Genomic DNA, 24,282 nt, shown 5'->3' with positions numbered 1-24,282 from the left:
CTTTGCATTTTTTTGTTTTATTAACTTCAAGAAAGAGAATCTTAAAAAGGCTGGTGAGGGAAATAATGTTTCTAGCTGCTAAAATGTAAGTGATAACAGGGACTAACTTGTCTTGTGGATGTTCCCCAACATTAAATGTAACTATAAACAGATAAAAATTATGGTGTCATTTCTTAAATTAATACAAATGTAATCTGTTAGAGGAAAACAATCAGCATCTGGATGGTAACAGTAACTCTGCTCACATCACATTATCCTATTGTTAATTGTTTTCCTGTAACAGCATGAACCCAAAGATTTTATTCCTTCGTTATTGTTTTGTTTTCATACACTGAAATGATTTTTTGAATTGAATTGAATTCCTTTTTCTTCTCAAGTGCAGGAATTTAACTTTTAGAAACATTTACTCATTGTTTTTTATTGGCATCATGTTAATAAAAATATTAGGTATATTAGCTTAATTATATCCAGTCAAGTTTACTTCAAGTGAGTAATTCCAACCATATCCAATCATGTTCCCTCTACATGGATAGATTCTGCAGAAGAAGTCACAAATCAACTGCCATGTGTAACGTTAACTTAATCTAGATGCATTAACAATATGCCAAAATGGAGAAAATGGCTACAGTCATCCAAAGCAGAAAGGAACAACAACAGGCGTGCACATGTGCAGTGGGGACCTCAAGGGACACAGACGTAATCATTTATAATTGACTTTAATGAACTGAAATACAATGGAAATAAAAAAAGTCTATAAAACCCTGTTAAAAAGGCAGGTTTGGTGATGTAAAAAGATGAAACCAAGATAAATCATGTCAGAACTGTTTCCACCCTCCATGTGAAATTACAATGTATAAAAATTCAGTGAAAAACAATCAGAAATATTTCGGGGAAAAATAGGAAAAAAATGAAATAAAAAAAACTTACAATAACCTTGTTGCATAAGTGTGCACACCCTTTTATAATTGGGGATGTGGCTGTGTTCAGAATGAACCAATTGCATTCAATCTCATGTTCAAAAGTAATGATCATAAAGCTGTCATCAATGAAATCATTCCGATGAACCCCAAATAAAGACCAGCTGTTTCTGTAGGATTTTCTTGACATCTGTGTGGTTTCATCTGATTCCTGAAGCCATGGTCTGCAAAGAGCTTACAAAGCATGCATGGTATTTCACTTGTTGAAAGGAATCGATCAGGAGAGGGATATAAAAGAATTTCCAAAACATTAGATGTACCATGGAACACCCTGAAGGCCATCATCAACAAGCAGAGAAAATGGAGCACCACAGTGACATGACCAAGAACGGGACGTCTCTCCAAAATGTACAAAAGGACAAGTCAAAAACTTACCAGGGAGGCTGCCAAGAGACCTACAGGAACATTAAAGGAGCTGCAGGAATATCTGACAATTACTGATTACTCTCTGCATATGACAACAATCTATTATATTCTTCACATGTTTGGGCTATGGGGTAGGGTGGCTAGAAGGAAGCCCTTTCTCACAAAAAACATCCAGTCGCAACTAAATCACCCCAAACCATGTGGCAAAATATGTTATGGTCTGATGTGACCAATTCCAAATGGTATAATAATTCCATAATTCCAAAAGGTATGTTTGGCACAAAAAAAAGTACATTACCAAAAGGACACCAGACCCACAGTGAAGCATGGTGGTGGCAGCATCATGCTTTAGGGCTGCTTTTCCTTCAGCCAGAACTGAGGCGTTTATTAAGGTGGAGGGAATCATGAACAGCTACAAATACCATTGATTTTAGTGCAAAACCTTCAGCTGTCTGCTAGTAAGCTGAAGATGAAAAGGACAATAACCCAAAGCACACATCCAAATCAACAAGGGAATGGCTTAACCAAAAGAAGATCAATGTTTTTGAATGGCTTATCCAGAGCCCAGACCTGAACCCAGCTAAAAATCTGTGGGGTGACCTTTAGTGAGCTGTGCACAGGAGATGCCCTCACAATTTGACGGATCTAGAACGTTTTTGCAAGAAAGAGTGGGAAAATATTGCTAAGTCAAGATGTGCCATGCTGATAGACTCTTACAGGTAAAGACTGAATGGTTTAATAAAATACAAAGTATTAGTTTAGGGGTGTGCACACTTATGCAACTAGGTTATTGTAAGCTTTTTATTTTTCCTTTTCTCCCTAAAAAAGTGTCTGATTGTTCTTCAATTTATTTGTATACTTTGCACTTTAACATTAAAGGTGGGAAAAGATCTGACCTGATTTATCGTAGTGTCATTCTTCTACTTCACAGAAGCCTGCCATTTTAACAGGGGTGTGTAGACTTTTCGTACATATATTTTAAAGTATTTTGAAATTGCTTATTATTATTTAGTTGAACTAAAAACATTTAAATTAAACCGACAAGGAAAATTTAATAATGTACAATTTACTAAATTCTTTTTTTTCAGTATATGTAGAAAATGTTGTTGATTTCCATTTTTCAATTTACTCAAAAAAAAAAAAAAAATCCCAGCATGCTTTGTCGAAGTGCTTGTACAAAGGCCATGCTGCTCTTGTCCCTGTTTAAACAGCAAAGGATTGATCTTTTGTTTAGCGTCTTTTTGTCTCGATTGCTGGTTTTGCAGCCTTGCACCTCCATCTGTCTGAGTTATGCGCCTCATATACAGTAGCACAGCGGCTACATTAGACGACTTTATTGTGAAGACAAGTGTGATGGAAAGTTTCGGAGGAAATGCAAGGGCACAAGCACTAAGTGGCGCGGCACGGCGAAGCACAGCTGCCAACATGACCAAGGACTTCATTTGGGCTGTAAATGCTATGGGCTAACTCGTCGCCTCTCTGTTTCTTTGCGATTTAAAAACACACACAATCCTTAAAAGAACAAATTGCTGCGTCCTGTTGATTTCAGCCAGGAACTCAATCAGAACACACCCATTAAGTGCAAACCTGTATTACTGTAGTGCTGGTGCTGTGGTAGAAATGCTTTAATTCAGCCTCTCATGTTGGTGTTTAATGGTGTGGTGTAAAAATAAATGAATCAATACCTCTAGCCAGCGAGGATGGCTCTTCCCAGTGAAGTAAACAGTTAGAGAATAATTGAATGAGTGCCTCTCAGACTGAGACAAATGACTCGCATCTGTGACTGATTGTACTCACAGCCACTGTTCTCTTCCCTCCATCTTCTCCCTTTTTTCTCTCTTTTTACTTCTCTGTCTTGTTTTTGTCTCGCCTTCCTCTCTCTCTCTCTCTCTCTCTCTCTCTGTGTGATTCTTTGCTGAAATATAAAGCAGCTTTTTTTTTCTGGGACTGGAACAAACAATGTGCGTTATTGTATTGTAATTTTTCTAAGCAAATGGCGCTCGTTCATTTTCTGAAGATGGTGCATTATGGTCTGGTTATATAATGTAATGTGTTTTTCTGTGAAGCGTCGACTGCATAACGGATCCGCATGGTTCTTTATTTCACTTAGTGAACACTTCATCAGCAAACCCCTGATCAGCCATGCGATGTGTGAGAGAGACATGAGCTATTCTTCAATACTGCATTCTCACACATCTGTGGCTTTTTTTTTTTTTTTTTAACCAAAAGCACACTGTTTTTTGTTGAAACATTTATAGTGTTCTGCGTCATTCTTGCTGAGTATTATGTGACCATTATAGCCTGTTTAATATGTTTATATATTGTATGCTTTATAGTCTATTAATCACTAAATGCAATGTAAGATACACATTGATACCAAGATTTGTTAAGGGAAAGCTTTATCTTACACTGTCACACAGTTTTGCACTCTATGTTGTTCTATAAAAAAAACAAAAAACAAAAAAAAGTCATGCTTATGAGCAGCATTTATAACTCTAGAGAAATAAGGTGGCATTAATTTAGGCTCATTGATTTCTAATTTCATCCTCCTGAACCCCCCTTAGAGATAAATAAGAGAGATTAACATAATCATTTCATTTTAAGCAGCACTGAAGACAAACAGGAGAAGCATAATGCTTAATTCCTCACTGATTCGAATTATTTGAATTATAATCGATTCTTAGCGCCATGCCATGTATTTAATCATTAGTTTACACATCTGCTAATAAATGACTATAGAGTATGTACTAAAAATCAGCATAATGAACTTTCAAATAAAGTGAAAGTAAAATGGATTGTAGTTAATAATGCTTATACCACAGCACTGTTGAATTCTCGATTCTGATTGGTCAGAAGGTATTGATTAATTTTCTATAATAGGATGCTCCACAAACAGATAAACATATGCGGAATCATTGATATTGTGAAGTTTTCTATAAGGAGACATCTATTTAGCATTTTGCATTGTATTTATTTTTATTTATTTAGCATTTTAGGCAAGTTTTTAGACAGAGCAGTTTGAGCTTTCTTATTAACAAGCCGCATTTTATGTTATTAACTTCAAGAAACAGGAATGACATTTTATAGCAGCTATAAACTAAGTAGAACAGAAATTAACTTGTTTCGTGGATGTGGCACATCATTAATTATAACTATAAATGGCTAAAAAGTACAATGTGTCATTCTTTAATAAATAAAAAAGTTAGTGTTGGGAAACTGCAGTGGTATAAGATGAATAAAACACTTTGGATTGTCTGTTATTGGAAAATAATCAACTTTGGGGTGGTAACAGTAACTTTGCTTCATCACATCACTCAGTCATTGATTATTTTCCTATAATAGCACACCCCAAGTGTTTTATTCCTCACCTATATCCCACTCTTGTTATTATCATTTATATAACACTTCACGATGTGGAAAATAAACAACTTCATGTTGGTAACAGTAACTCTGCTTTACATCAGGTCACATTACATCACCCCGTCGTTGATTATTTTCCCAAGTGCTTTATTCCTCACACTGTTGATCTACTAAACATCAATAACTATATGATGGGCTGCTTCATGACTTCCTGTCTGTAGGGGATTTTTTTGACTGTGTGACGTAGACTGATTTTGGATGTAGTAATTATCTCTCTCTCCTTTTTTTGGATGACACACATGCATAAGAAATAAAAAAACTTGAGATAAAATTCAGAAAAAATATTTAATATATTGATCATCTCAAGGGTTGTTTGTCAGCAGCAGAATATCAGAAATATGAGAAAATCAAATAGCATCTCACTTTAATTTCAAACAGCACTTACCCGTGTCCCGTGTAAATGAGGTTAGAAGAAAATTTTATTTATAATATTACTTTCCCTCTGGTACACAGATTCTTACTCAAACGTTTACTCATAAATATTTTCAATTTTGTAAGAAGTAATATTGATCAAAGAAAAGAATAAATGGGAAATATTGCTCTGTACTTCACATACTGTGTGTGTATACAAAAAAAGCTCCTCAGACTAATCACCTTTATCCTACACTGAAACATTTCTATCCTGATGGGTGTGGTCTCTTCTAGGGTGACTCCGCCCCAGGGTATGAGAGCTCACTGAATGATCTGATGAGGATGAAAATGATGTAAATTATATGCTATGAACTTCACCTTCACTGGATCTGGACACAATTGAACACATACGGGAGATTTTGGAGTGATGTGTTAGACAGCGCTCTCCTCCACCATCATCAAAACACCAAGTGAGGGAAAATCTTTTTCTGAGGAACTGTGTAAAATTGTGTAAAATGTGTGTAAAATTTCAAAGACTTGATACCATGGAGCGGAGAATCTTTTGTGATAGCTTATGATGGCCTGATACTTTACTAAGACACGTCATGGTTTTTTTTGCCATTAATTTATCACACATATGTATATACAGACCAGGTAATGTTCTTCCAATCTTCAACTGTCCAGTTTGGGTGGGCCTCAGATTCCTGTTTTTGGCTGACAGGAGTGGAACTCAATGTGGTCGTCTGCTTTTGTAGCTGATCTGCCTGAAGGGTTATCATGTTGTGCATTGTGAGAAGCTTTTCTGCTCACCATGGTTGTAAAGAGTGATTTGAGTTACCATGGCCTTCCTGTGAGCTCATTCACCTCTGATCTCTCTCATCAACAAGGTGTTTCTGCCCACAGAACTAATGCTCACTGGGTTTTTTTTGTTTGTTTGTTTTTTGCACCATTCTGTATAAACTCTAGAGACTGTTATTTGTAAAAATCTCAGGAGATTTTCAGGTTCTGAAAATTATGCCACGGTCAAAGTTACTGAGATAATGTTTTCCCCAAAATGATGTTTGATGTGAATATTAACTGAAGCTCTTTATCTGTATCTGCATGATTTTATGCACTGAGCTACTGTCACATGATTGGCTGATTTAATAATTGTAGGAATGAGTAGGGGTACAGGTCTTATGACCAGGCAGTTACTAAGGATGAATGCTGTAAATGCGCATTAATGAACGTGGTATTTGTCCCACAAGCTTCATATCTGACCAAGTGCTTGTGCCCTCAGTAAAAAGTAAAAAACCCCAAGATGCCCTGCAAACATTTCAGGTAAAACAAACAAACAAAAAAAAACAATATATATATATATATATATATATATATATATATATATATATATATATATATGATTAATAGTGTGTCTCCTTTTAGTATTTGTATTTGTATCTGTTCAGAAGACAGTGTCAGTTAATATATAAAGATCTTCAACGGTTGACCTAGACATCTGTAACTACTGCTGTAAAAGGAAGGCCTTTGGTTAATTAGCCTGTAAAGTATGAGGAATGTGTATATATATCTGTGTGTGTATGTGTGTGTGTGTGTGTGTGTGTGTGTGTGTGTGCAGTCTGACTTATATTGCTCCATAAAGTCACACTGTTATTCATCCACTTTTGGAGCATATTAGATGTGACCTCTTCTATATAATAGCTCTTTTGTGCTCAAAAAGACAAAATAACTTTTGCGTTTGCTGTAGGGCGAGGTGTAATTAAAAAAAAAACAAAAAAAAACAAAACAAGGTCTTGGGTCATTAGTGACTAGTGAGGTATGCCTTTAAGAGTTAACTGCTTTTAAAATCCCCCTTTTTCTCTAATCGATGTCTTCTCCTTCATTTCTTTCAATGCAGACACATTAACATTGAATTATAAAACAGGATGAGCGCTACAGGCCTTCAGTGTGAGTGGAGAGCATGATCCATATTTTATAGCTGCATTTAATTAGACTAACCTGTAGCTCAGTAGCAGGGCTATGCCTAAAAGCTTTCTGCTCTTTTCCCACCACATAGAAATGAGTATCATAAATAACAGAATGATTAATAAATAATGAATGGTTGCAGGTAATGAATAACAGTCTGAAGCTCTCTCTCTCTCTCTCTCTCTCTCTCTCTTCCCCTCCTACATGGCTGTTATTAGGGGACACTGTCCCTTTTCTTCTGTTCCTATAGTCCACCTGAATAATGTTTCACCAAATGCACCAGGATAAACATAGAGCGAGCTCAGCATTTCTACTGTTCATTCATTTATGCGTTCTAATGAATATGCGCATAATTTCATTGCATGTATTTTTCATGGTTGTTTTTTTTTATGTGCATTTATAGCTGTCCCCTTTGCATCCATTAATTTTTCTGTTTTATGTGCGCGTGTGATAAGGAGAAGGTCACCAGGGAGAGTAGTTAAATATGCCGGGAGGCTGATGAAAATCAGCACACCTGTCTGTATCCACAGTGAGGAGTAGTGTGTGTGTGTGTGTGTGTGTGTGGACTGCATTATTTATGCTTGAAAAGACACATTTGTGATGGCTGAGGGAATATGGTACTTCTGGGAAATGGGCCATATTACATGTGTACTTGTAAACTTTTTTAAACTGTGAAAACGTGACGCAATACTCATGTGAGTTGCAAGGTTATGTCTTAAAAATGTTGGGTCCTATTTTTGTTAATGTAATGCAGGAATAAAAATAAGACATAAAGTTGTGGCTTTAGTATACTGTATATTTTAGGTATTTTCATGATTGTCAGTGCAGGCTGTAACCTAGCAAAGGGCCGTATTTAGATGTAAGACTTACATAAGTTTAAAAGTTACATCAAAATTTATGCATGAAAAGTTATGGGTATTCTGACTTGGGTTACACAGCTGCTTAAGTGGAATTTCTGGGCTCCCCATTCAGATTATTAAAATTACCTGCATGTAGTTAAGCCCCCAAGGTTGCCAGATTTTTCTTGGATAGAGCCACTCGAGGCGGGGGTTTTCAGAAACAAACAAAAAAAAAAACAAAACAAACAAACAAGCAAACAAAAAAAAAAAACAGGGATAGAAAATGAGGACTGAAGTAGGAAATAGCTTTTCTTTGTCAAATATAAGATGACGGAACATAAAAGTTACACAGGGAATTTGTCATTGGAGTAGCTTTAGTACTTTAATATTAAATTAAATAAGCTGCGATTATTCTGAGAGATTTTATTTTACTTTAGAGATTAAACTTTACATATGTAAGCTAGATCGTTAGTTAGCTAGCACTGTAACTTGAATAAAGTCATCAATCACAACAGTGTTTTTGGCTGTAAATGAGAAGTTCATAGATTATTTGACTAACGCATTCACTAGTTATTGGTGTGAGGGGCTTGACTAGTCGATATGATGGAAAAAACAGTGAAGCAGACGAGGAGGCAGGTGGAAGAAAGCAACCTAGATGAAAACAATTCTACTGTCAACTACACAAGAAAAGTATGCTAGGAAAGGTAGTTTCCTTTTTTCTTTAATGGACCGTAAACACTTAAATACATTTATATCACTTTGCATGATAAAGTGGAGAGGTGTGCATGAGCAGTTTTTTAATCACACTTTCACTTGCTCTTGAAGGAATTCCTCCTGTAGTTATTTTTGTTGTCCTTTAAAGCTTAATAATAGCCTATTGTAATTAAATCCTTGAACTGTGACAGAGTGAATTCGCTTGTGACTAGCGCTGTGTGTGTAAGAGTGCTTTCAGAGCCACGGGTTGCACATCACTATATAATCGCACTCAATAATTTAGAGTCAGCTTAAAGAGGATGATGCAGACTCATTTTTAGATGTTCTTGAGGCCGGAGTTGAACATGGTGGAAAAAAATGCCCAGGAGCTGCTGTAGACATTGTATACTCCATCCATCAATAAGCTATAAGGAGCTTCTACTGTATGTCTGGCTGCATGCTCTCAGTTTCAGACTCAATGATTTCCTTTGAACCAAAAGCTTATCCATGTGAGTGCACTTTAAAAAATTGGTCCATCCTTAAATAGTGAGATATGGTACATAGATTTATTATTTTGCACATTTATTACACAGAAATATTTATGTTCTGTGTTAACAGTGTAGTACTGAAAACAGTGAAGCTGGACATGTAATTTGTAGCCTGTGTATAGCTTTTAATTGAAGTGTCGTTTGAAGCATTTTTTGCTGTGCGAATAAAAGAGCCTTAAAACAGCGATGTCCTGAAACAGATTTTGCTTTAACTATGGAATAGATGACTAGTCAACTGTTTTGAACTACTGGTCAACTAGGAAGTATTAGTAGTCTTCTAAGCCCTAGTAGAGACGTCTGTTGGAAAATTAACTGTCCACAGTTAGCTTCATGAGGAGCATACATCAGAACAGTGCTCTCCTGAACTGTCTATAAATGCCCACTTATCCTAATGCTCACCTTCTGGCCTTGATAAACTCTCTGCTACGACCCACGGAGGCATTTCCATCAAAGACGGGCCGTAATTACTGTGCCAGACGATTCGTCTTTGCCCAGTTGAGGTAGTTCAGGCTTCCATTTTGTTCTCAAGAAAACGTCTTCATCAGCACAAACGCTGGCATTTCCGATCACTTGAGCACCGTATCGACAGGTGGCTGATACTCTGATGCAGTTTAAGTGGAGAAATGACTTGAAGTGTACCAGTTGATGCGTTGTATGTGTCACCATCCACCTGCATTTTGCTTTAAGTCAATGAAATATTTCTCAGGAAAAAGAAGCACTCAGACTTTGAATGAGTAGTGAGGCTCGGGAAGACACATGCTCGATAGCTGGATGGTATTCAAGGTGAAAAAAAAATCGACCGTGCTTTTGCTCCATGCTAGTGACCGCCATCAGACCTTTGGCAGCACGAGGAAAGGCAGCTTTTCGAAAGAGGCTGATTTGTCATCTCAATAGTTAACAAGGGTCTGAAAAGGGGACAACCTCAATCTTTCATTCATCTGCTGCGCACAGACAGACACCTCCCGTGTTATTATCACTGCCTTGCTTTCTTTCACACTTTTGTAGCTGCAAAAAAGGGAAAAAAGCACCAGGATTGCAATTGTCAGTGAGCAATTTAACTGGTGTTATTTGCTGCTTTGTGGTTAGTGAATAGCAGAGTGGGAGGAAAAGAAAAAAACCTTTTTATGTTTGTTGTGTTGAGCCAGACTCCGGAAAGAAGATGTGCTGCTGTGTTTAAGACCTCTAAATGTCAAAGGTGATGTTTGCAGTGATCCGTTATACTTGTTATACTGTCTCCTCACACATATTGCATTACCATTTGTCTTAAAGTCTTTCAGTGAGTGTAGAGATAAAATAACCACAAAATCCCTCACCCCAGCTTTAACCACTGACATGACCAGCACAATAATGTAGAGACAGAGAGAGTGATAGAGAAGGAGAAAAACAGAGAGAAATAGAGCACTAGTCCACACTAACAAGGGTAATTTTGAAAGTGCTGCTTTTATGTTCTGGTCACACTAGCATTTTCAGTTCTTTTCCCCAAACGCTCCCCATCCACGATAAAACACCAAAATGCCAGAAAACAGCATGCTCGTCATGCAAACTGTAAGGCTGACCCATGACCGTTATACTGTATAATTTGCACCATTTCTATTTGTTTGATTATAAGCATGAATATAAAACACGCTTTCTTGTATGCCACAGTGTTGCTTGTAATCAAATCAAATTAAATTACCTAATACAGAAAACTAGATCATAATAAATTCCACCTTCTGGGAATTGTGGAGATCAGGTGACATTCATACATTACATTTTGAAAAGCTACTTTTTCCCTCCACACTACTACATGAAAATGGCATTTTCAGATTTATTCACTTTAAAAAAATATGTTTTTGAAAGTGGATTAAAAATGTGCTTTAAAGAAAAGAAAAATGTTTAATTCTTAATATAGTAAAGTTTTCTGTAAGGAGACGTTTATTTAACATTTATGGAAGGAGTCTCCAGTGTAGGGCTATAGTCCGCTCTAGAGACATTTTCTGTTTTGGGATTTGTACTTGGACTTGTCTGGTCTTTGGCATTGGTCACACTAAATACGATCTTGGTCTCAACTGAGAGTTTGTAAAAAATAATTTTTGTGTTGTCTTTTCTAACATACGTAAAGTTTGTGTAATTGAGTAATTCCTTCTTCCAGAACATAGCCTAATTATTGGCACAATGAAGCCAACTAGCTGAAGTAAAGACCTGGCCTCAAAAAGGATTTGATGGTTTTTGGTCTCCATCTTAACTCAGCCTCGCCTTCATTTGGATTTGATCTTGACTTGGCCTTGATTTTCGAAAGACGTGGTCTTCCCTTGATCTTGACTGGTCCAGTGTCCACTGTCAGTGCTTTGTAACAGTCAGAGGTAAAGCTCATTATTCACAGGGAAGTCTTCAGGACAGAGGACGGTTCTTGGTAACAAGTTGTGTTTTTGTCTTATTAACTTCATGAAAGAGAAAAAAGATGTGGTAGCTGGTGAGGGAATGACTGTTTATAGCTGCTATAACATAAGTGATAACGGGAATGAATTTGTTTCATGGACATTACACAACATTAAATGTACGTAACTATTAATGGATAGGAAGTACACTATGTCAGTCACTGTGACTAAAAATCTGTTAGCGTTGGCAAATTGCTGTGGTACAAGACAAATGTACATAAGAAAAAAAAACAACTATAGTGTGGAACAGTAACTCCGCTTCGCATTGGGCTGCATGACACCACTATATCGTTGATTATTTTCCTGTAACAGCATGTGGTGTTGTGTTTTATTTAACAGACTAGCAGTCAGTAGACTACACTGCCCCATAAATTTATATTATTTTATACATAACTAAGTAAGTTGTGCTTATACATAACTCACTTGGCATACTATTTGGGTGCAATATTTAGTATAGTAATATGCAATTTGAGACAAAACCCAAAAGTCAGTGAAGTGTAAATTGTATGGATTACTGGCTCATAAACACACTCTCCTAAACTCGTGTACCCAAACTGTGTTCGTGTTTGGTGGTTAAAGCCAAATATGAGGCAGCGGAGAAAAGCTTGAAGCTGGCTGCTTTCACGTTCCTTTTGGAACTAGAGTGTAACGTTAATACAGTAATTGGATAATTAGCATAAAAATCTCATTTTCTTTTCTGTATTAAGTATTAAGCTGTCACAGCCAGTTAAGAACTAAATAGCATGTTTAAGAACAACTGAAGAAAATATTAATATTAAACGCTGACTATTCCTCAAACACTTCCAGAAATAGTTGTATTAATTATTAAATATATATACAAAAATTAACCATAACATTTAATTTCTTAAGCACAGAAATGACAACATTCCTAACAGGCACATTTTACCACCCAGACCTTAGCGTATGTCGTATGGCTGGATGCTAACAGCATAAATGATGAAACTTTTTCTGGTGGAACTGACATTTATCTGTTGAAACATTCAGATGAGTCTGTAGGCTTACTTTATACAAGTATTATACAGTTAAAATAAGTGAATATCGCGTGCAGTCCGGTTCATGACCATATTATTCAGCACATCATAATAAACTGTCTACAACCGTAGTGAAACTTTACTGCTGATCAGCTGATTTATTTACAGATCTGAGTATCTCTTCAATAATGTTCAATAATCTCTTCAATAATGTTGTATAAACTTGGGTCTTTATCAGAGATGGCACTGATACGATACTCAGGAACTCGTATCAGAATGATACCATCAGAACAAATCGGAGAGAAAAAAAGAAAGAATTTGATCCTATACTGTAACAAAAAGAAAGAACTGGATTTGGAAAATATCTTTATTTCTTCATATAAACAAGATCATATTTTTCATTAGGATTCATTTTACTGTATTTATGCTTAATACATACCATGTTACATATATTTTATGTATTATATTTACAATGTAAGTGAGTACATTTACAATGTAAGAATTTAACTCCAAAGTGCTTCTGTTAAAAAAATCATTTTAACGTGTAGTAGTTTTTAAAGAATAAAATATCAGTTGAGTATTGATATCAGCTGATACTCAAGATTTCAGGATTAGTATCGTAATGGAAAATAAAAAGTGGTATCGTGCCATCTCTAGTCTTTACGCTACCTCCTTACTGACATGAAAGGAAAAAATGAAACAAACAACTTGTCTGCCCAAATATGTGCCCAGAATAGTCTATATATATATATATATATATATATATATATATATATATATATATATATATATATATATATATATATATATATAATATATATATATATATAAAAACCTTTAATAAAATTATGAAAGCCTGCATACTGGAAGACAATATTAAATAGTGACACACAGTACATCCGACCCTCTACTTTTATTACTGATCAACCTGTCTGTTGATACAGATTTGTTTTCTCCCTTTCAGATTCATCCAGGTTTTTATTTTGATTTATTTATTTTTGGTAGCACATCGATTTAATCATCACCTAAATCTGTCAAGCTGAATGCATCAACAACATGTTGGTTCTGGTGTGTGTGTGTGTGTGTGTGAGAGAGAGAGAGAGAGAGAGAGAGAGAGAGATTTTGAAGACAATGTAGGGCTAACATGTGTTTCTTGACCAGTTGCGCATCAAGGAACAGTAAGAAAACAGTGAAGCAAAACTCCAGTGTGCTTATCGTGGTAATTAGCATCTCCTCCATTTTTTTTACTGACCAAAGAGACCATAGTTCACAGGTCAAAGTTCACCTGGATAAAGCGTGAAGGAAAGAAAATGTGTTTTTCATGTCCCACATACGTTCCGGTTCAGGGAATTAGCTTTAACACTAGGTGAATTTTATTTTGCATTTGGTTTGACTGCTGTTTTGACTGAAAAAGAAGAAAAATAGTAGTTTTCAGGTGTCTCCTGTATCGCCGTAGCAAGAAAATCAAACAGCGAAACCGTAGATGTTGGCATCAGCATGAGCAGAAAGATTTATCATTTTGCTTTTGCTGATGAGCTGATAACACTGGAGCTGCATGTCACTGCTGCCTTCTTCAAACCTGTCTAAATTTTGCACAACTTTTTTTTTTTTTTTTTTTTTTTAAACTTTTTGGCCTTAATTTCAAAAGATAGGCACAAAGACAATCTTCCAAAGAACACCATGAATAATGTGCAGCTGTCATGACAGATAAGATAATGACTAGTCCCACATTTCAAGAAATTTTAGTATAAAACCTGCTGGCCTCTGTCATAAAACTGAAGATGAAGAGGAATTTCACCTTCCAACACGATAATGACCCAAAGCACATATTCAAATGAGATGAGGAATGAGTTCAGAGAAGGAAGATCAAAGTCTGGGAATGAATGGTCCAACCCGAGCTCAGGCCTCTCTTATATTCATACAGACTTACTGATTTATTAAATACAAAAATGTGCTTCCAGAAAGAATTAGTCAGTGAGGGTGGGTGGGATTTTTTTTTTTTTATTAAGAACTGCCTAGTCGTTTTTCTTTAAATTGTGTTGATTGCGAGATCACACTATAGACAGAAAATAGTCTGTGGAATGCATCCACAGCTCCTCTTAAACATGTTTATTTATCTGCAAGGTACAGTCTGAATGCACACACAGACTGAGACATATATATGAGTATTTCAGAAACTCCTGGGGCTTTAATGCACAACAGTTTCTAGAGTTTAAACATCAAATTTTAAACATGTCTTGTTGAAGAGAGAGGTCAAGAGGAGAATGACCAGACAGGTTCGAGCTGACAGGAAGGCTAGAGTAACACAAATAACCACTCTTTACCACTGTGGTGAACTGAAAAGCATCTCAGAACATACGGAACCTTGAAAACAGGAATCTGAGGTTACAGCAGGTACAAACTCAACTCTTCTGTCCAGTTTCAGTGGGAGAAATCAATCTAGTTTGCAGAGATATTTGATTTTAATTTTTTATTTACAAATAAAAGTTGTGCATGTATACGTGTTCACCTCCATTTCTGTAAAAATTAATTCTTTTGGAAAAAGACATGGATACAGCCTCAGATATTCACCTTGCTAATGAAGTGTCATATCATTGGCACATTTTATCAGTAGCTGCATTTATGGCGCTGAGTTTATTGCTCCATTCTGCCCCTTAGTGGAATAACTGTTTGTTTTTCAAATATTTCAATTCAATTACAGTCCAAAAAAATGATTATAATTTAACACACAGATTCTAAACTCATATAGTGGACTGAATAAGAACCTTAATCTGCCACTTCCTGGTTTAAATGTTGACTAAACCTACTGATTTTGGGCAGAGTTTAGTATAAATAGTGTGTATAGTATGTCATTTGGAACACAGCCAGAGATGGAGTGAAGAAGCGTGGGATGAAGAGAAATAGTCATACTGTGAGGGACCAAATGCCCCGCCCACACTCACTTTGAGTATTGTTTCTCTGTTTGTATCTGTGTGTGTGTGTGTGTGTGTGTGTGTGTGCTGTAAGTGAACAGTTATGATTAAGAGTCTGCTTAGGCTGTAATGTGGTTTGTAAAATTAATGCCAATAAAGCATTTTCTTTGATGGAAAGAAAATGTACAGATAGAGATTATAATTCAGAAAAAGAGGGAGAGTGTATGATGGGTTGAGACATGGGGAGAGCAATGAATTAAAAATTTGGGAATATGGAGGTAGAGAGAAAAGAAAACAATGGAGGGAGATAGAAAAGGGAGAGAGAGAGAGAGAGAGCGAGAGAGAGAGGGAGAGAAATATGGATTGAATAAAGAGAGAGCCGGAGAGAGAAAGAAGAAGAGTGGGATGGAAAAAATAGAATGAAATAAAATGAAGGAGGGTTGGGTAGAGATAAATAGCTTCTGTCTCTCTCCTGCTCTGACTCTTCTCCATCGTCTCTCCCACTCTCCATCCCACTCTCTCTCTCTCACTCTCTCTCTGTCTCTCTCTCTCCCTTTTCTATCTTTTCTATCCATTTTTTTCTTTTTTCTCTCTCTCCATATTCCTCAATTTTTAATTCTTCGCTCTCCCCGTGTCTTCCTCCTATCATGCACTCTCCCTCTTTTTCTGAATTCTAATCTTTATTTTCTTTCTATCAATCATCTATCACTCACTCTGCTGAACACGTGCAACACACACACACACACACACACTATGTTCTGTATTTCTCTATTTTTGACATATTTGCCACATGAACTGTCTCTCTCTCTTATTCTCTGTCTCTCTCTCTCTCTCACACACACACACACACACTGTATGTGTTCTGTATTTACTCTTATTCTCTGACATTCACCAATGAACTGTCCCCCCCCCCCCCGTCTCTCTCTCTCTCTCTCTGTCTCTCTCTCTCTCGCTCTCTCACACACACACACACACACACATACACACACACATGAACAGTTACTGTATTGACACTTTTCTTCTGACATATTCACCATTCTCTCTCTCTCTCACTCACACACACTCACTCACTCATGTTCTGTATTTCTCTATTTTCTGACATATTCACCACATGAACTGTCTCTCTCTCTCTGTCTCACACACACGCATAGACACACACATACACACTGTATGTGTTCTGTATTCACTCTTATCCTCTGACATTCACCAATGAACTCTCTCTCTCCCTTTCTCTCTCTCTCTCTCTCTCTCTCTCTCACACACACACACACACACACACACTGTTCTGTATTGACACTTATCTTTTTACACATTCACCACTCTCTCTCTCTCTCTCTCTCTCAGTCAGTCACTCACACCCACACCCACACACACACACACCCACACACACACACACACACACACACACACGTGAAGAGAGCTAAAGGGCTGATGAGAAATATAATAAATGGTGACCTTTGACTGCTCTCTGAAGCTGCCATGCTGTCTGAGTGATGCAGTTGGAGATCTCCATAGAAACGGCAGGCAGGCCTCCTCTGTCCAATCGCACCTCGCCTCAACCCCCCCGGCACAAATACACACAAACACAGACACTCCTCCACCGCTCTTCTCACACACTCACTAAAAGTATCACTTATCTGTTCAGATGGACAAACGAATGAATACTACATTGTTAAATAATACAAACATGCATTAGGTCATAAATACATCCGGATGCTTTTTTTTTTTTTTTTTTTGTGTGTGTGTGTGTGTGTGTGTGTGTGTGTATCTACAGTATGTGTATATACGAATGGGGACCCAAAAATTCTCAGAATTGTTAAAAAAAAAAAAAAAAAGGAACAATTTTGTGATGTGATACACTTGTCCCAGCATTTCTCTCATTCCTGGAAGCATTTCCTGTAGTCATCTTTCCTCATCATGTCTAGAGCCTCCTGCGTTTTTTTTTTTTTTCTTCTGGATTTCTTCCTCTGTAGTGAATCGTTCCCCCTTCAGTCTCATTTTTAATTTCAGGAACAAAAAGAAGTCGCAAGGAGTGAGATGTCCTCACTTTGTGTAGCACTTGTGTAAGTATGATTTCAGTATAACACTTCCTTTTTTGAAACGTCCCCCTGACAATTCTCAGCAGACGCTCCGTATAGCCCACACAGATCCTGTGCTGTGTACAGGGCAGCGGACCTTTTCTGGGGTCACTGTATTTAATTATTTTAAAATATATATAAAATAAACTAGTACATTCATTGCACATGATTCTTTATTGTTACTAAAAGGAAAACCTTCCTAATAAAAAATTAATAAGTTATATACTGAGTTAATGAATAATGACTTTTTTTCCAGCAGTTTTTTTTTTTTTTGCTGTTTTTTTTTTCTGTGTTTTCCAGAGTCTTCCGGACGCATAGAGGTAGGATTCATATTTAATTACTACTACTAACTTTTAAACTTTTTAGTGACTTGTCATTTAAATTCGAATACAGATACGGATATTTGGAGCACTAAACAGATACAGATACATAGTGTATGTGTGTATCTAAATTATGTGTATGCTTGTGTCTTTGTGTGTGTTTGTATGTGTGTGTAGCTATTAGAAGTGTCACACAATGCCACTGGGTGTATCAGTATCTGTATATGGATTCGGCTTTAAATTGGAAGTGGGTGTGGCCTAAATTGGAAGGGTCTTCTGGAAAAAGAAGTCATTTATCATTCACAAGTTTATTCATAAATATCACTTTGCAGAACATAACTTTATTCAGCTCCTGAAATTGTACAGGTACTCAACCTCAGCTACATCACTCATGCTCATAATCGATCTCTACCTGATGTCCTGAGGAACTTTCTGGAAAACTTTCTATCTATGTGACTGAATAAGCAAGGAGCTATGTTTAAATCAGCGATGTCATTCCCCAATAAGGGAACTGCTGTTTATAGGTGTTTTTAGCCATGCAATATTATTTTATCAGATTTCCTTTAGTTTCTGGGTTTGTTATTTTCTAAAAGGATTAGAAAAGTTCACTGGACACCTGATCAGAATGTTTTAAGAAGCAGAGATGCACTAGACGTGCTGCTGCAAGTCAAAATGGGGGTCCTTTAAGAGGCATTTCATTATAAAGCCTGTGTAAATTTCTTTTATTTTAAAACCAATGAAGGGCATATATATATATATATATATATATATATATATATATATATATATATATATATATATATATAAGCGTTTAAGTGTGTGTGTGTGTGTGTGGTGCATATACACCAATCAGCCATAACATTAAAACCACCGACAGGAGAAGTGAATAATTTTGATTATCTCGTTACAATGGCACCTGGCAAGGGGTGGGATATATTAGGCAGCAAGTGAACAGTCAGGTCTTGAAGTTGATGTGTTGGAAGCAGGAAAAATGGGCAAGTGTAAGGATCTGAGTGACTTTGAGGGCCAAATTGTGATAGCTAGACGACTGGGTCAGTGCATCTCCAAAACGGCAGGTCTTGTGGGATGTTCGCGGTATGCAGTGGTTGGTACCTACCAAAAGAGGTCCAAGGAAGGACAACTGGTGAACCGGCAACAGGGTCATGGAAGCCCAAGGCTCACTAATGCTAAGGCTAATCTGTCTGGTCTGATCCCACAGAAGAGATACTGTAGCACAAACTGCTGAAAAAGTTAATGCTTGCTGTGTTTGGGGGCTGTGTAGCTGCAGACCGGTCAGAGTGCCCATGATTACCCCGGTCTTCCCCCTGAAAGCTCCTACAATGGGCACGTGAGGATCAGAACTGGACCAGGGAGCAACGGTAGAAGGTGGTCTGGTCTGATTAATTATGTTTTCTTTTACATCAAGTGGACGGCCGGGCGCGTGTGCATTGCTTACCCGGGGAAGAGATGGCACCAGGATGCACTATGGGAAGAAGATGTTATGGATGTTACTTTGACACGTAACACCTACCTATACATTGCTATAGATCAAGTACACCCCTTCATGGCAATGGTATTCCCTAATGGCAGTGGCCAGCAGGATAATGTGCCCTGCTACACAAAATTGTTCAGGAATGGTTTGAGGAACGTGACAAAGAGTTCACGGTGTTGACTTGGCCTCCAAATTCCCCAGATCTCAATCCAATCGAGCACCTGTGGGATGTGCTGGACAAACAAATCAGATCCACACAGGCCATAATGGATCTGCTGCTAACGTCTTGGTGCCAGATACCACAGCACCCCTTCAGAGGTCTTGTGGAGTCCATGAATCAACGGATCAGAGCTGTTTTGGTGGCACAAGGGAGACCTACACAATATTAGGTAGGTGGTTTTAATGTTATGGCTGATTGGTGTCTGTGTATATGTAAGTGTGTGTATGTGTCTGCATGTATGTATGAGTATGTATATTTGTGCATGTATTTGTGTGTGAGTGTGTGTGTGTATTGTGTTGATACACTCTATGTGAAAGAAAAACAGCAGTGAATGAGAGGAAATGAGAGCTGTGAGATAATTACACACTCGTCCGTGCTGTGGACAGCCTCGAACTCTCCTCCATCTGATCCCTTTCTCTCTCACTCTCCTTCTGTGTCCTGCAATCATTTCATCAGCTGCTCTTCTCTGCGAGACCCCTCATCACCCCTTACTCGCTCCGTAGTGCCAGCAAGAGAGACGTAATGGAAGGATGTGGCATCTTTTTCTCCTTTCCTCCTCCCCTTTACACCCCTCCACTCTTGAGTTTGTTCTAATCTGAATCATGTTCGCCCTTATCAATTGCTTTTTTGTTTGTTTTTTTTGCCTCCTCGAGTGAGGATTATGCAAAGACGTGCAGCTGCACGCATTTTATTCATTAGCTGACAATGAGCAGACAAATAAACATGGAGGAATGAAAAAGCAAACTGTGTAATCAATGCAAGTATCAAAGCAAACATGGCATTTTCGGCAAAAACTCAGATTTCTGTTGTTTTTTTATCTTCACACTTCACACACTGCGGAAAATAAATTTAAAGGAAGTCTTCAGTCAGGAATTAACTGTACACCATTTTCTCCTTTTATCATCGTTTGTGTAATTGCTTTGCAAAGTTTTGTGTTTGGTGTCCAAAGTTTGCTTCTGTAGTTTGAAAACCTGGCATTAATTTGGGCCCCATTTATCAAGCTGAAAATGAAGACGTTTATTCATAAATCACTCACAGGAGCATTTACACAAGAAATGTGGTATTCATGAAAATTCAGTTAGTTCAGAAAATCCTTTGTGTTCCACTTTCGTTCCTGAGATTGTGTAAATTTATTTATGGGGAAAAAAGCCTCACTAATGTGAACCTGCAAAATTGTACAATTGGTGATGAGTTACGGTGATTTAATATACAGATTACACTGTTAGAATTAAATCACTTATTTATTTCAATTACACGTAAATTTAATGAACATTTTGTGAAACTTAAACACATCTGTAAATAACACAGGCTATTAAATTAGGAAAAAAGTAATGGCACTCGATAATAGAAGCAAGAATTAGTGTCTGTCTGATGATGCGCTGCAGTGGCTGAGCTGCATTACTGGAAGATTTAGAGTAAGCCATTTCACCATTTAGTTGTCATTTTGTTGTTTTCAGCTCTCTGTGAGCTTTGCCTTTTATGGCATTTTGTGAATCAACAATGTAAATCAGCTGTGATGTAAACAGACTTGGTACTTTACAGCTGATTGGTTCTTTAACATACACATGTAAGTATAAGAAAATCTGGGTTACCAAACCTTTTGCAAATCTGCTAACAGATTTGATTTCTGTTTGGGCTATGAGTACATTTACACACATCTTTACTAAATGATTGATAAACAAGGCCTACTGTTTGTCTGAGTAATACCCTCATTACACTGACAGCTTATTAAAAATAATGATCATTCAGTCCCTGATGTGTTTTAGCCACTGCATGTTTATAGCTATGATTCCTCTTAATTATTACTACTAGTTGATTGTATGTCAGCTTGCTATATAATTTTATGTCTACAATGGATATACAATATAGACTTGAAATATGCTAAATTATGTATGATAATTTGTTGAATTCTTGACTCCGATTCGTTCCACACAAACAAATTAAAATGTGTGTAATGGAAGGATTGATATGGTGACATTTTCTGTAAGGAGATGTTTATTTAACAATTTTGGAAGGAGTCTCCAGTGTCAGAACTTCATAACGGCCAGAGGAAAAGCTGTACCTTTAAGCTTTCAGGATAAACGAGTGTCCTGAGTGTCATTTTATCTTATGAACTTCAAGAGAGTGAAAAAGAGAGAGGCTGGTGAGGGAATGACTGTTTATAGCTGCACATTAAATGTAATTATAAACGGATAAAATATGGTGGCATTCATTAATTCAGTGACAAATTGTTGTGGTAGAAGAGGAATAAAACACTTTGTGAATTCCTTTTTTTGAAAAACAAAGAGCTTCGGGACGGTAAGAGTAACTCTGCTTCATGTCTGGCCACTTCACGCACCCAATTGTTGACTGTTTTCCTATAACAGCACACCCCAAGTGATTTATTCTCTATTTATGAGATACACCGATGCAGTTTGCTGTCCAAAGAAACCAGATTGTAGTGGATTCTGGCTGTCAGGGACAGAATGTCCCCCTCATATCACTGCCTATCTTCTTTTTTTTTTTTAGCATGCACACATATCCACACACACCACACACACACACACACACACACACACTGCCACTCTGTCAGAGCTTCCAGTAAGGTACCCTCTTTTGGGCAAAACTATGCTCCATGCTCACATACACATAAAATCTCTGAATATCGGATATATCAGTGCTGTGCTCGCTGACCTGTCAGAGCTCCGCATGATAAGATCCAGCCTTCAGCAGCCCTGCTGCGATTTTTGGCTCGTGCGGCTGCTCCAGTCTTTATAACCTCATAGCCAGAGATGTCGTTTTTCCCTCTGCCATACTCTAATGGACTTCTATCTGATTTGTATTCAATCAGTGGAAACTGAGATACCTTCTAACAGCCAGGAGTCATGTTTGAGGATCAGGCAGAGAAGGATGGAGCTCATTTAATGTGTCCATATGCCTGCATTAAAGATTGAACTGGAAGCCGCGAGAACAACGAGGTAATGGCAGGATGTTTAGCTGCAAGAAGGCCAGGCTAAATCTTTCTGCTGGTTTCTGTGTGATGTGTAGCCACCGGATCTCACTTTGTCCTTGTCTTGATCATTTTCAACCATAAAATAAATCATCTGCCCAATGCAGTACTACTGTTTCCACTCTGATTTATTTTCCAACAAAAGCAGTTCCCAAAGTGTTTTATTCTTCTTATACCACAACATTGGTACTATTATCACTTATGTTATAGAAGCTATAATGTTCTTTCACCAGTCTCTCTTTTTTCTCTCTCTTGAAGTTAATTTAAAAAAAAAAATAGAACCTTGCCATGTTAGAAAAAAATGTTGGATAAATATTTCCTCACAGAAAACCTAACCAACAACATATAAATTAATTAAAAACATGTTGTATGTAGTGTTTGCCATACAAGTCCCTGTGAATTAGCTGTTACTATAGAAACACTAATATGTTAGAATAGAGCATTAATATAAACCTGTGATTTACCGTGCAGCTGGAAATATTGTTCAGCAGTACTTTTTTCGACATTTTTTTCTTCTTTTTGTGTGTGTACGCCTGTCTCAAATCAAATACTAACATTTCACATTAAATGGAGTCTGATCTTCAGCAGAGAAGTCTCCACAGATTAAAAAAAAAACAGCCATTTCATAACACAAAAATGTCTGGTTTAAAGATCTTTCATGTCTGGTGTAGTGGCCTTCTTGCTCATTGCATTTGGCATTTAACAAAAACAAACAAGTGCTTAGTGCAAAAAAATGTCCAACGGTTCACACCACAGGCAGTTTCTTTAAGAATAAGCCTGGTGTCCCCTAAAATTTCATTTAAGTCTTGATGAAATTCAACATTTTAGCTAAATGAAATATCATATATCTCACTGCAGTATCGCAGTGTGAAAAAGTCCAGAACCCTGTAGACACCAACTGATTGATGCAGGCTTCAATGAGATCCTACAGATTCAAGTACACTTTGTTTTAACGTTCTTTGGACAACAGGCTTTACATCATTTTGGGTCCCGTCAGGACGCATGGCTTGACTCTGAGTCAGTGAGTGCTTCACATGTGGGTTTTGCATAGAAAAAATTGTCTTCTCAAATGCAGTTTTGTCCCTGCTGGACACACGGCTTCTCCATACGATGACTGAGAGGTTTCTCAAAGGGGCTGAACCTCATACCCAACTGCCAATCATTAAAACATGAAATCTCTATTGATAACGGACATGACAGAAAGCATTTCAAACATAAATATATAATAAATATTCAGTGCCGGTTAGTGAACTGCAGACTTGCAGAATTCTCGGAGCTGCAGTAGTCAGTCAGTTGAGTAGCCTAATTCATAACAGTTTCACATGACTAATATAACTTGTTATTTTATTCTTTGTAATTTGTAAATAAATTGTAAGTATAAAGTTATGTTTGATTATTTGCATTTGTTCCAGATTTTTTTTATTTATAGCTTCCTCTGTGAAATTTAGCTAGCTACACTACATGACCAAAGGTCCGTTGACCTGACCATCACACCCATATGTGGTTCTTCCCCAAACTATTACCATGAAGTTGGAAGCACACAATTATATTGAATGTCTATGCTGTAGCATTAAGATTTCCTTTCACTGGAACTAAGGGTCCCAAACCTCTTCCAGCATGGCAATGCCCCTGTATGCAAAATGAGCTCCGTGAAGACCTTATGAAGACCCCTGTTGAGATTAAGGCACAGAGTCTCGATCTCATCT

This window comes from Pangasianodon hypophthalmus, chromosome 23 (genome assembly GCF_027358585.1).
Source record: "Pangasianodon hypophthalmus isolate fPanHyp1 chromosome 23, fPanHyp1.pri, whole genome shotgun sequence".
Classification (NCBI taxonomy): Eukaryota; Metazoa; Chordata; class Actinopteri; order Siluriformes; family Pangasiidae; genus Pangasianodon; species Pangasianodon hypophthalmus.
Note: the sequence above shows the minus strand (reverse complement) of the source record.